This window comes from Gorilla gorilla, chromosome 22 (assembly GCF_029281585.2).
Source record: "Gorilla gorilla gorilla isolate KB3781 chromosome 22, NHGRI_mGorGor1-v2.1_pri, whole genome shotgun sequence".
In the NCBI taxonomy this organism is placed as follows: domain Eukaryota; kingdom Metazoa; phylum Chordata; class Mammalia; order Primates; family Hominidae; genus Gorilla; species Gorilla gorilla.
Window position 1 is genome coordinate 17,779,973 of NC_073246.2, and position 15,068 is coordinate 17,795,040.

Below are 15,068 nucleotides of genomic sequence, written 5' to 3' on the forward strand. Positions count from 1 at the left end.
TTAACATGGTAAAACCCCGTCTGTACTAAAAAAAAAAAAAATACAAAAAATTAGCCAGGCATGGTGGCGGGTGCCGGTAGTCCCAGCTACTTGGGAGGCTGAGGCAGGAGAATGGCGTGAACCCAGGAGGTGGAGCTTGCAGTGAGCCGAGATCGCGCCACTGCACTCCAGCCTGGGCGACAGAGCGAGACTCCGTCTCAAAAAAAATAAAGAAAAAGAAATAGAGATGTTCCCAGACAAGCAAAGGTGATGGAATTATCACCACTGGACTGGTCCTACAAAAACACTTAGAGGAAATAATAGGAAATGAAAGAATGATTAATATCATGAAAATATGTGAAAATACAAAACTCATCAATGTAGGTAAATCCATAATCATATTCAGAATACCCCAGTGCTGTAATGGTGCTGTGTAATTCCTTCAGTCCTCTAATATGAAGGTTTAAAGTTAAAAATGTCAGAAACATCAACAGCTACAATTAGTGGCTAAGGAACACATGAAAGATAAAGATGTGGCTGGGTGTGGTGGCTCACGCCTGTAATCCCAGCACTTTCGGAGGCTGAGGCTGGCGGATCATCCGAGGTCGGGAGTTTGAGACCAGCCTGATGAACATGGAGAAACCCCGTCTCCACTAAAAATACAAAATTAGCTGAGCATGGTGGTGCATGCCTGTAATCCAAGCTACTCGGGTGGCTGAGACAGGAGAATTGCTTGAACCCGGGAGGTGGAGGTTGTGGTGAGCCGAGATCACGCCATTGGACTCCAGCCTGGGCAACAAGAGCGAAACTCTGTTTCAAAAAAAAAAAAAAAAAAAAAAAAAGATAAAGATGTAAATTACAGCAATCAAAACACTAATCATGGTGGGGTAGGGGAGTGAGGGGAAAAAGTCTAGATTATTTTTGTGTGACCAAAGTTAAGTTGTTATTAGCTTAAAATAGTCTGTTGTAACTGTAAGACTCTTCATGTTAGCTCCATGGTAACCACAAGAAAAATTATAGTAGATAGACAAACAAGAAAGGAAACAAAGCTTAGCATTATAGAAAACCACCAAACCACAGAAGTAAACAAGAGGGAAAGAATCAAACGAAGAATCTTCATAATTTTGAGAAAACAAACTAGCATGAGTAAATTATTACTTATCAGTAGTAACCTTGAATGTAAGTGGATTAAATTCCCCAATTAAAAAATATAGAGCAGTTGGATGGATTAAAAAAAAAATACCCAACTATATGTTGCCTACAAGAGACACACCTCATCATTAAATATAAACATAGACTGAAAGTGAAGGAATGGACAAAGATATCCCATGCAAATTCAAACCAAAAGTTAGCAGAAGTAGCCATACTTGTACTAGATACAATAGACTTTAAGTCAAAAACTGTAAAAAGAGACAAAGTCATTATGTAATAATAAAAGAATCAATTCGCCAAGAAGCAAAACTGTAAATATATAAGCACCGAACACCAGAACATCCAAATATATAAAGCAAATATTATTAGATTTAAAGGGGGAAATAGACTCCAGTACAACAATAGTAGGGACTTCAGCATCCCACTTTTAACAATAGACAAATGATTTAGAAACATGAGACTTAAACTACACCATGGACATTTACAGAACATGAACAGCTGCAGAATACACATTCTTCTCAACTGTGCATGGAATATTCTCCAGTAAAGATCGTATGTTAGAGATGGTATCAAGTATTTTACCAGATCACAACTATATAAAGCTAGAAATCAACAACAAGAAAAACATTAGAAACCAACAAATACATGGAAGTTAATATGCACCTTAATAACCAATGGGTCAGTGAAGAAATTAAAAGGGTAATTAGAAAGTTCCCTGGGACAAAGGAGCGTGGAAACACATTATACAAAAACCTGTGGGACACAGTGAAACCTGTTCTAGAAGTTCATGGCAATAAATGCCTGCATCAGAAATGAGGAAAGATTTCTAATAAACAGATTAACTGTGCAACTCAAAGAAACCTGAAAAGCAAGAACAAACTAAACCCAAAATTGGTAGGATGGAAATAATAAAGCTTAGAGCAGAAGTAAACAAATAGAGACTAAAAGAGCAATTCAAAAGATCAGTGAAAATTTTTTGAGAAGATAAACAGAATCAACAAACCTGTAGCTAGACTAAGAAAAAAGAAAAAAAAAGACTTGAATAAATAAAACCAGACATGAAAAATGAAACATTACAAATGTATCACAGAATTGGAGGATCAGAAGAGACTATTATGAACAACTGTATACCAACAAATTCTAGAATATAGGAAAAATGGATAAATTCTTGAACACACACAACCTACCAAGATTAAATTGAGAAGAAATGGAAAAAATGAGCAGACCACAATGAGTGAGAGAATTGAATAACTGCTAAAGCCTGACATAAAGATCCCTAGTTTCTGATGGCTACATTGCTGAAGTGTGTCAACATTTAAAGAACAACTGATATTAATTCTCAAACTATTCCAGAAAATTAAAGAGGAGGGAATACTTCCAAACTCATTTTATGAGGCCAGCATTACTCTGATTCAAAAACTAGACAAGGACACAACAAAAAGAAACAGGCCAATATCCCTGATCAACCTAGATACAGAAATTCTCAACAAGATTCTAGCAAGTCGGATTCAACGGCATATTAAAAACATCATCCACTATGATCGAGATTCATCCCAGAGATGCAGGGATGGTTCAACATACACAAATCAATAAATGCGATACATCACAGTAACAAAGAGAACGGAAACCATATAATTTCAGTAGATACAGAAAAAAGCACGTTACAAAGTTTAACATCCCTTCATGATAAAAACTCTCAAAATAGATACAGAAAGTATGTACCTCAACACGGTAAAGACCATAGTTGAGAAACCCACAGCTAGTAGTATACTGAATGCAGAAAAAAATGAAAGCTTTTCCACTAAGATCAAGAACCTAACAAAGATGTCCACTTCCACCAGTCCTATTCAACATAGTACTGGAAGTCTTAGAGTAGTTAGGCAGGGGAAAGAAATAAAAGACATCAAAATTGGAAAGGAGAAAGTAAAATTGTCTCTGTTTCCAGACGATATGATCTTAAATACAGAAAACCCTAAAGAGTTCACCAAAAAACTGCTACAACTCATAAGTGAATTCAGTAAAAGTGTAGGACACAAAATTAACACACAAAAATCAGCACTTCTATATGCTAACAGTGAGTTATTTGAAAAAATAAGAAAACAATTTCATTTACAAGAGCTACAAAAAATCTAGATACCTAAGAATAAACTTAACCAAAGAGATAAAAGATCTCTACACTGAAAGCTATAAAACATTGAGGAAAGAAATAGAAGACACAAACAAATGGAAATAGATCATATGTTCATGGATTAGAAGAATTAATATTGTTAAAATGGCCATACTACCTGAAGTCATCTCCAGACTTACTGCAGTCCATGTAAAAATTCCAGTGACCCTTCAGAGAATTAGAAAAGACAATCCCAAAAATTCATATGGAACCACAAGAGAGCCCAAATAGCCAAAGCAAGCCTGAACAAAAGGAACAAAAGGTAGAGGCATCACTACTTGACTTCCAAATGTACTGCTAGAATATAGTAACCAAAACAATGATATTGGTGTAAAAAACAGACACATAGACCAGTGGAACAGAATAGAGAGCCCAGAAATGGACACACCTACAGCCAACTGATTTTTGACAACAGCTGTTAACTGGAGTAAATCTAAGAAATGTACAAGAACTTCCAGGAAGAAAATGATTAAACATCATTAAGACACATTAAAGAATACATAAATATTTTGAAACATTCGCTGTTTCATGAATTGGAAGACCATTGTTAAACTGGTCAGTTCTTCTTAAATTGATTTATGGGTTTAGTTTGATCCCAATTAAAAATACCGTTAGTTTTGTTTTTGCTTTTTTAGGAAATCAAATGAGATGTTTCATTACCCACCGCTCCCTTTTTTTTTCTTTGTAGTTGATCTGTACAGCTTAAAGTATATGCATGTTTCTCAGTGAGTGTAATACTTCCCAGAAAGGGGCTTAGGTGAGCTATGAAGTGGGATATTTTCAGTATTACTGCTATAGGCAATTTAACAACACAAAAACAATAAAATAATAACACCCCCTCACCCCCCCAAGTAAAACCACCGTGTAATAAAATTTAATGGAAACATGAAGATCTACCATATGTAAATGCTTTAAACATTTAGCGTAGTGTGTGGAAGGAAAAGACGCAGCAAAACATTTTGTCGTCTTTTTATATTGCTTACTACCAAGGTCATGACCAATTTTGAGAAGATAAAGCAAGGTGATAGGTCAGACTCGTTTTTGGTATGTGGCTTGCGAGTTTAGCCTTCAAACATTTTGTTACAGGCTATCTCTGAAATTTGCCTTTTTTTTTTCTCCTCTACCAGCTGGTAATACCTGGATTTTAGCCACTGCATGTCTTATACTTAAGAGCTTGGGTAGTATCATTGGAAAGGCCAGGGGAGGAACCCTTATGCAGGATTTTGCTTTATAAAAAGTTTGGATTTATGGTGCCAGTACTAGATTATAGAAGGGGATCAGGTGGAGCAGTAGAGCAGTATTGGAGCTAGAGATTGGCTTTTGCAATCAGTCAGTCAATCAGTAACCAAGAAGTAGCAGCATTTAATATCTTCATCATCCATTTACTTTAAAAACGTGTTTATCACTTATTTGTAATGTTCGCTCTAGAGGTAAAGCAAATTCTTGTTTCTACTTTTCAGACACTGATTGGAGACACTGGTTGATATTTTTGGCACAGTGTTAAGTGTGTTTATTAAGTTCTTTAGGAACCAAGAGGAGATGGTAGGAGGAGACCTACTGAGGCATCCTGTAAAATTCTGGTGATAAAATATGTTTAAATTAAGAGGGTCAGGAAATCATGGCATTCCCCTTTCACCTACATGCTTTTTTTTTGCACCACAATTCTACCATGTGGTATGGTTAAGGTGTATTGTGATAAACCCATTTCTTTAAAACCCATACTTTTGTTAACAGTGAATGACAGTATCTACCATATGACTGAATTGAGCTACTTGGGAAATGGCTATTATTTTTAAATCTTAGGTGACTTTGAGGAGCAATCAGCAATTACATGTATCTCTTGAACTTTAATCAAAGTTGTTACACTTTGTGCCTCATTTGATCTCTGTAAAGAAAGTTATATAGGAGTGCTGGGAAGATGTTGTCTTGGTTCGTATCCCTAACTTTCTTGCCCTTCCAACTTCCTTTTTGGAATGGTGTGACAAATGGTTCAGGCATTACTTGCTCCTAGAAAGTACATTTGAGGCCACACATTCTTGCAAGTCCTGTGTGGGGAAAGAGAAGGCAAAGGAACTAAAAAGCTTACATTATCTCAATATATCAATGTGATGTTTACATTAAATATTTTGTATGTAAACATGCAAATCAAGTGATGTATATTTTTTGGTAGAGCAGAAGATGGGCATAAAGGAATTGACTATACTTAAAACATTTCAAAAGACCTTCCTGGGGTTTAGTAATCTTACCCCAGATCTGGAATGTGAAAAATGTACTTAGGGTGTATTGTGCAGAAATCAGATGTCCTCAAGTTTTCTGTAACTAACGTATGTATGAACCATTTCCTGCTTATTGTGATATGTGTGATCTGCTCTGTTGACATTATTAAGAAGGATTTGTTTCTTGTTATAATTAGTAGTTAAATATAACAACAGATGTTCATATGCTATAGATTCAGGATTACGTCTGGTTCTTTTAAACTTTTGAGCAGTTTATATTTTAGAATATGCTGTAGAATCCTCTTTTTACATAATTATTGTCTATCTGCACTGGTACTAGTCAATTGCTGGGTACCTCTTCTATCTCTTATATAGGATCACTGGTACTAATTGTTTTATGGTATCGTTTTTATCTACCTTTCCCAGAACTTATTCCATGTTTTAGTCTATTTATTTCTGACTACCAAGATATAAATAAGTTTGCTGTATCTCAACGTCTAAATATGCATATATATTACAAAAGGAACAAAATTGTCAAATGAGAATACTGCCATTTATAAAAGTCAATAAAAAGTTAAATATCCCCTCTATATACGACAGTCTTTTGTATTACAGTTACTTTTTATATACTGTGCATTAACCTTTCTTTTTTGAGCATAAACCAGTCTTGAACAAATTCAGTTTGTTCAGGTTATTATTATTCTGCTGAACTGCAAAATTTAACTGTTAGAAGGTCCTTAGGACCTCCTGGGTCTCCAATAGGAGAGTCAAGTTGACTGTCTCTCTCCCTTGTATTCTTGAAAACTTGCTTTCTGGTAACAGTAGAATGTTGTAGATATTCTTTGGTTTTCCTCTGCCCCAGTTCATCTAACTAAATGTCTTTCAAGGAGTTCTATGTCTTCTCGTGAAACAAGCTTAGAGTCTGGGGTTGTCTGTGGGAGTTGGTTTTTGGGCAGAGAGTAGTGCTGGCCAGTCGGGTCACTCTTAAATGTGACAGAAGTAGAAACTGTTTACTTTTCACTATATGAGTTTACATTTTAACATATGTTGTTACCAGTTTTTCAAAAATGTGTGTTTTATTGATTCCCAAAGACTGACTTCTGTATTCACATGGATATTTTAATGATATTTTAGATTTCATTGTATCTAATGTCTTGTAGTAAATATTGCTGTTAAGGATAAAATAATAATATTTTGACATTAATCTGTTAGGATAAAATCTTTAGGATAAAAATGGTGTGAAATGAATGAGATTTTCTTGATAAACCAAAAATTTGAAAGAAACTAATCTTTACTCAGATTCTGGTAATTAACACAAAGTGGTTAATATACCTGAATGTTATTTATGCTGATTTAGAATAATAAGTAACAAGTTTCTTTTTTTTGTTTTGTTTTTTTGGCTGAAGCCAAGTAGCAAGTAACACATTTCTTGAGCAGGCAAAATGCTTGGTTGGATCCTATGTGGGAACCAGGGTTTTCCAGTTATGATTATAGTTATGTTGTTGCATGCTCAGGAGCAAGAAACATCATTAAAGTAGCATTACTTTTGCCATGTTTAGATACACTTAAGATATTCATAGGTGAGTTTATTTTGGAAAGGTTAACTATCTTTTGTTATTCTAATATGTATCCTAATATTTATTTCATTAAATTTTCCCAAAGGCAAACTTTTGGGTAAGGCAGTGAACATACAGGTTTTCTTTTCCTTTACTTGGCTCTCATAGAGGCATAGATCTCAAGAATTGAAAGGAATCATAAAGTTTAACTCACTGAACTTTTTTTTTGTAGAAGAAGAACTAAGTGGTCGGTGATAAAAGTGCAACTTGTTCAGTTTTTAATGTTTTCTTGATTCAGAGTAATTGTTATAAAAAGTAGTCATCATGTTATATTGTAAATATGTACTTTAAGTGTTAGTTCTCAGAAAATTCATCTAGGTGGTATATTCCTGGTACTAATATCTAATTTGTTGAAATGTGATTTATTGTACTTTCTATTATATAAAACTGCCATTTTATGTTTGAAATTTCATTTTTCTTAGGAAAAAAGACTACACTTCTATGTATTAGCATTGACACTGCTAAAACCTGTATTTGAGTAAAGTTAGTATTAAATATTATTTCTTCAAATACATTATTCAAATCTTATGTAATGAAAATGCTTTTAGAATGTGTGATATGCCTGGGATATATACCATTATATAATGCTGCATTTTTTTCCACCATTGATTAAGAGTTCTTGAAGCCAGCATAGCAGAGAATAAAGCATGTTTGAAGAGGACACCTACAGAAGTTTGGAGGGATTCTCGAAACCCTTATGATAGAAAAAGACAGGACAAAGCTCCCGTTGGGCTAAAGAATGTTGGCAATACTTGTTGGTTTAGTGCTGTTATTCAGGTAAGGATTTTTCTTTATTCAGTTCTTATTTGATGTGTATGATAGCATTGGAAAGTGAGTTGGTTGTGTTTAAGTTGTGTACTTTAAAGATAAGTACAGAGAAGTTTTTAATATACTCTTTTGTCTAATAAACTAGCTTGGGGATTGCAGTATCCTCCCATCCCTCTTTGTTTTTCATTTCTAATATGTATTTTTTAACAGTAGATCACTACTTATGCCTTTCACTTATTTGGAATCAATTTATCCTTTCTCTCTGCTTTTAGGAATTGTTGGGGTGGAAAGAGTTTTGTATATATTTCCCTGCAAATTTATGGAAGCATTATAACCAAGTTTGAAACTAGAACTGGCTTTCTGTGGGTCAGATCAGATTTATTTGTATATACTAGACAGTGTTATTTATAGAATTATAGACGCTTAATATTTTTAATAAGAAGCATTTTGTTTGAGGTTGGTATAGATTTTCAAATAAATCTGAGTTTGCGTGTGAAATGATGTGATGAATAAATATTGATAAATCAAGAATAACACATTGTCTGTTTTTACTAAGAAATCCCTTAATGATACGTTTCTTGATCTGCTTATTCTAAAATAAGAGACATATGTATGTGCAGATATACCTCTTTTCAATTTGGAACAGTTTTCTTTTACGTGTTTAACAACGGTTATCAAAATTCTTTATCATTCTCAGTTGACATTGATAATGTTATCCATCAGATTGCAAAACTTTAAAACAATTTATGAATAATATGTCCTTAATTTTTATTACTCCTTAGGAAAGTTAACTAATATTTTGTGTTCATTTTTGTGTGACAGTTGAATTATAGCTTATTATTTCATGTTCGTGATGAATGCTTTTTACTTCATTGGACATGCATACTATTTTTTATATTCAAAATATATCTTCATTTTGTAACTTTCCAAACCTGTGTGTATGACAGCTTAAACTTTCATATGATATCAAAGCAACTAACAGGTTTTTTTGGTTCATTTTCTACAAGTTAATTGTTTTTGATAACTTGTAATTTTAACTTTTTTTTATATACTTCAGTGCTAAAATTTTCACCGTTTTCTCCCTTTTTGCTTCTGGTGCATAATACCATATAATTTGATTTTCTTTGTTTTTCTGGATTTACCTCACTTTTTAATATGCTGTGGTACATCCTAATAAGTAATATGCTATGTTATTGGCTTTCCCAGGACATGAAGATGCTAAGGAATACCTGGGTTAACATAAATCTATAGTAGTATCTTTGCTTCTAGCCTTGATTATACGTTATTTGTTTACTTACATGCCAAAAAGTAATATCTAAAATATTGATACCTTAGAGTTTCTTAGACCATCTTAATAGGCTATCTCACTTTACTTGCACTGTCTATTAAGAAGGTTTGTGCATATGATAATTTAGACATAATTTTAAAATATTAAGTATAGTTTTAAGGCTCTGAACTGAGTGCTCATGAACATGTTTTGCTGCCTGTGTTTGGTCAAGTAGATGCTATCTCAGCACTATTATGGCAAATACATGAGGGTCATTGATTAGAAGCTTTTCTTAGAAAGGTATAAGAAGAAAGAAAGTATTTGTAAATAATATTGTTAGAATAGTTGCTTTTTATTTCTCTATCCTGTATGTGTAGGGAAGTTCTGTTTGAAACGATAAATGCTGATATAGGGATAATGACCTTTTGTTTTAGTAGGATAAACTTCTTTCAGCAGCTCAGTTTAATCTTGATACAGTTACAATCTGTTTCTACCCTAAATTTCCTAATCTTAGCTTTTCTTTTTAGCTTAGATTTTTTTTTTGAGAAGGAGGGAATGGGCTAGAAAAAAATTATCTTTTAAAAAAATGCCTAGCTTATTTAAAAACTAGTAATTGTACTAGTTTTAAAATTTTATCTAAGTTTAGTGGCTGCTTAACTCCTAACATAGGCAAGTATAACAGGGCTTGAGTTATTTATTTTTTCTTTTGGTGAAATCTAAACATCTAGGAGAAGTAACCTATAAGCTTAAAAATTCAGGTTATAATGGCCTAATAAGATAATGGCTTTTGAGGGAGTAGAAAACACTAAGCATCAGATTGTAGAAAATGGTGAGTGGGCAGAAAAATTTGGCTAGAGATAACCTGAAGTTTTATTTTTTATGGTAATTTTAAAGTCTATCAAACTATTTTAAGTAGCTTTTAACTTTTATCTTTAGTAGAGTCTTCTTAAAAATTTTCTACCATTATTGCTTAACTCTAAGCTATAAACTGAGATATAATACTTGGCCATCATAAATTGACTTTTTACTTGTGAATGAAAAGTTGGGCCAAAAATCTACCATAGTGTTGGAGGTTTTGTTGTTTTCCAGAGTGAGTTGGAACTTACTCAAATTGTGATGTAAATGTACTGTGAAGTTTTGATTACAGAATTTTCTCAGGGATGGAATTTACTTAGTAGGACTAATTTGAAACAACTGGGAATTCTTTTTCTTGTAAATATATTGACCAGTTATAGAAGTTTGCTAGTAATATCACCCTTTAACTTCAAAGTATATAGCTGGGGTAGGCTACAACAGTTATAGATAGCTTTGCATACTTATTATTTTAGATACTGAGACCAATATTTTGGTAGAAAGGGGGAACAGAATGTAAGAAAGGGAATATAAACAAAGAGAAGATTGTACAGATAATGGCTTAAATAATCTTTTGGTTGCTGGCAACATTAGCCTGTCTTTAGGTTAGACATCGACCCCACAGCTAGTCAGGATTATTTTTGTCCTATTTACTTGGTACTTTTATGTAGAAAGTACTGATTGCAGCTGTTCCCCACTAGGGTGTCAGTGAATGAGTTAGCTATTTGGAGGTGTATGTTCTTCTCTGTAGCTCTGGGACATGTCGTTGAAGTGGTATGGGTGCTCATGATGATCCTTAGCCCCTTAGCACCTTTCCATTTGGATGCCGAGAAGTAAGGTGCTCATACTTCTCAGTTTGCTTGTCATAGTCCCTTTTACTCCTATTGTAGATCTGTTGGCACCTGTCACTTAGTCCTAAAGTCCTGCTGTGTATGATGATAAAGTATGTGGTTACCTTACTCATAAATCATATAACTGCAGGTTGACTAAAATACAGGCACCCTGAGGGCAGAGAGCACATTTAGGTTACTCTATATTATATATATAATACAGGGTCTGGCACATTGGAATAGCCCATCAAGTAATTATTGCATGAATGGATGAATGAACCAAAAGGGAGCATGTATGGAGTATCTAAAGTATTACGTGAGGATATTTTAAAAAATGATGCATATTGTCAGAACATTTCAGGATATAATTTAAAATGCTTATTCATACTCCTTGCTCTTCTCTCTTTAATTTTCATCAAAGAAAAAATCATATGGCACTAAAATGCTTAAACCTGTCTGCTTCCTAGTCCTGCCCCTTGAAAGAGACCTGTATCTAATCCATTTCTTCTCTATCTTCATTTTTCTAAATGACAGGCCTTCCCACTGAGATAGATGAGGAATTCGCTCTTTCAGTTCACCTGCCTAGAATTGCCTTTTGTTTCATCTCTCAACATGGTTATAATACAAATTAAAAATAGTAGGTAGTCAGTATTTACATTTTTTATAACTTTGTAAATGTTACAGTGATTCACTAGGTCCTCCCGTCTATAGTACTTTGTTATCCCGGAGTTGTCAATTGCTACCTTTTTCCCCTATTTTCTATATACTTTAATATTTTCTAAATGCTTCAACATCTTTGTTATGGTCTTAATAATATATTCTGTATGCCCACACATATTAGCTTCATTTTTTTGTTTGTTTGTTTTTGGAGTTCTGTCCCACAGACCATTTCTCTGTTTCAAATTTAGGGTGAATTCTGATTCTTTGTGGTTTAAGCATGATCACTCGCTTTCTAAAAGTAAGTCTAGAGAAATGGGATTGGTCGATGTGGGTATCAGTTTACATGTTTTTACTTAATCTTGCTGTTCGTAGCTCTGAATCATCTCTCCTTTGTACTGTGACATACAGTTTGACTGATTTTTCTGAACCTGAGTCATTTAAGATCTCCAAAGACTAAATTTCCTATACCCCCACAGAGGGGAGGCAATTGTCTGAATGTGCTGGGTCTGGAAAGCACATGGGGGTTTAATTGTTCTGTACATAGACTTGTGGTTTCAATAATGCCATCTATTTTTTAATCCCTGCCTCACCATGAAACTTATGTGATACCATGCTAATTTTTTTTTAATCCTCCGAGGAGAATTTATCACGCTTCTCAGTCTTCTCCACTGTAGGCAGTTTATGTTTCATTTCCTCTGCACTCTTGCCATCACTTCTTCCTTTTTCACAAATTATTTGAACTCTTATCCCCCATTATGTCTTTGTTATTAGCAAGAATCTAACCAAACTTCATTTTCGTAAGTGCTTTTCAAAATTCACATATTAGCTTTGGACTGAATGAAAGGATGGTTATTTTCAGGTGCATTAATCAAAAACACTCTTCAGGCAGTAAAAGTTACCCTTTCTTACCTCTTTTGAAGGAATACATTGGACAGTTCTCATATGACTTTGGTGAAGGATATAGGGTCTTTGGGACTTGAAAAACTTAATTTTTTTGATTTGTTGTGATAATCAATGGTGATGAGTTTCACTGAGTAATGGTAGATGAGGTTGTTTTAGACCATCCGCCTTGTGATGTTTTGCTGGATTCCAAAACAGAAATAAAACCAACTTTTTGAGGGCATCACAGAGTCCTAAAGCAGTGAGGAATTTTGAGTAAAGAAGGATAGTCATAGAGTGAGCTTGTTATTTTTGATGGATTTTGTTCTTTAGGCATCTCCAGAACTGACTGCTGCGTAGCTGAGGAACTAAGAAAATTTTTGCACAAAATTTGAGCCCTAGTAAAACATCTTAGACTGTGAGCTGGAATTCTAAATGGTTAGAATGTAGCATTAACTGAGAACTGAAAGTTAAGACAGGCTTCCTAGTTTCTGAATTATATAGCTTTAAGTTATCTCAGAATTTATTGGATTAAGGTGACCTGAGACTGTGACTCTAGTCTCCCTGCCTGCCAGAGCAAATGTAAATTCTCTCTTAGAAGATAATATTATCTGGAACCTTTCCTCAATTTTTCATACACAATATCTAGTACTCAGGTCAGTCATACCAGAAAATAAGATGTGTGTGAAAACTAACACAAAAAAATGGACAATAGAAAACAGCACAGGGAAACTGGAATATTTGTCTGCCATAATAATAATTAATATGTTCAAGGAATTAAAAGCAAGATTGCGAGTCTGAAGAAAACTAAAAACTGTAAATACAGAACAAAATGTAAATTTCAGAATGGAAAAATATAAATGAAACTAAGAAGTCAGTGGATAAATTTAGCAGCATTATTAGACACAACTGAAGAGATAATTAGCCAACTGGTAAATTAATCTGGAGAATATTTTTCAGACTAAAGCTATGACATAAAGATGGGAGCATCAAAGAGATACTTTGGATATGGTGAGTAGTACTAACAGTGTATTTGTAGTTCCAGAGGGAGAGTAAAAGGAAATAGGGCAAAAGCATATTTGAAGAGATGACTCACAGTATTCCAAACTTGAGAAAGATCAAGCCATAGATTCAGGAAGCAATAGGAATCAAATAGTATAAACATAAAGAATACTGCACCAAAGTACATCATAATAAAACAAATAACTATAGACAAAGAGAAATCCTAAAAGTTGCAAGGTGGAAAAAGATACACATATAAAGGAGCAAAAACAAGACTAATAGCTGACTTTGATACGTTTAAACATCAAGTCACACATAAGCAGAAATAATGTCTTTAAAGTGCTAGAAATAAATAACTGGCCATCTTGAATTTTATACCTAGCAGAAGTCTTTAAAAATGAAGAAAAACTAGCTGAAATAATTCTTCACCAGCACACCCACACCAAAGGAAGTTCTAAGTGTCCAGGAACAAGGAAAATTCTCTATCTACAATGGGAGCTCAGAGAATAGAAGTGGGATTGAAATTCTTCTAACCTGCCAAGATTCTCTTTTCTCTTTAAATTCCTCAAAAGAATAGTCCATGGTTTGTCTCCCCTACTTACAGTAGTCCCCCTTATCTTTGGTTTCACTTTCTGCTGTTTCAGTTACCTGCTGTTAATTGTGGCTGAAAATATTACAGTACTGAGAGAGAGAAGGAGAGGGAGAGAGGGAGAACACATTCATATAACTTTTATTACAGTATATTTTCTTTACAATTGATCTATTTTATTATTCATTATTGTTGCTAATCTCATACTGTGCCCAATTTATAAATTTAACCATCATAGTTATGCAAGGAAAAAAATCATAATATATATGGAGTTCAGTAATATCTGTGGTTTCCGGTATTCAGAGGAGATTTTGGAATGTATCCTTTTTGGATAAGAGGGTGCTACTCTGTACCCCATTTTCCCATTATTTAATGCCTCTGTTCTTCCTCTACCACTCCACTGCAAACATGACTTTCCAGTTGCCAAATCCAAAGGTTATTTCTCTGTCTTTAATTTATTGGAAGAATGTGGCAACCTTTCATGATATTGCTAATCTTTGTCCTCCTTGAAATGTGCCAGCTATTTTTTGATGTACAGCAGAATCTTTTGTGGAACTTTGTATCTTTATTGAGAGTCCCCTGACACAGCTATTTTTTAAAGCTCCGCGGTTTATTAGAATACACAAGTATGTTTGAAAGCCGTTGTTTTCTCCACTCGTTTTTCTTCTGTGATTTCCCTTAGTATTCCTTTCTCTTTCTCAAAACTCTTTTTTTTTTTTCCTGTGATTTTTAAATGGTGCTTTCTCCCCAAGGTTCTGATCTTGGCCAACTGTTAATGTATTCATATCCATTCTGGTTTATTACTTCTACTCTTACTGTTTTAAAAAGCAGTCACAAGACTGTAATCCCTACAAGGGCAGAGACTACCTTCTTAGTGTCTGGCATATAGTAGATGCTCCATAAATATTTGTTAAATGAATGAATAGATGATTTATTTTATGTGCTTATATTGTTGAATAAATCTTTCTAGATCACAAGATAAAATATTTTTTTACAGTTTCTGTTACCAGCTTTATGGTTTTACCTTTCATATTTAGGTTGTTAATTGATCTATGTAATCTGGCTCTATTTCTTTATATGTAGTTTTCTCA

At 34.0% G+C, this 15,068-nt stretch overlaps 1 protein-coding gene across 1 annotated transcript in view; it reads left to right on the forward strand.

Moving 5' to 3' along the window:
- LOC101144968 (ubiquitin carboxyl-terminal hydrolase 25) overlaps positions 1-15,068 on the forward strand; it is a 141,728-nt gene that overhangs the window by 53,278 nt on the left and 73,382 nt on the right. The window contains exon 5 of the mRNA XM_063702605.1: positions 7,745-7,907. The gene's annotated coding sequence lies outside the window, so the exon portion shown is untranslated. The remainder of the gene's footprint in view (positions 1-7,744; positions 7,908-15,068) is intronic.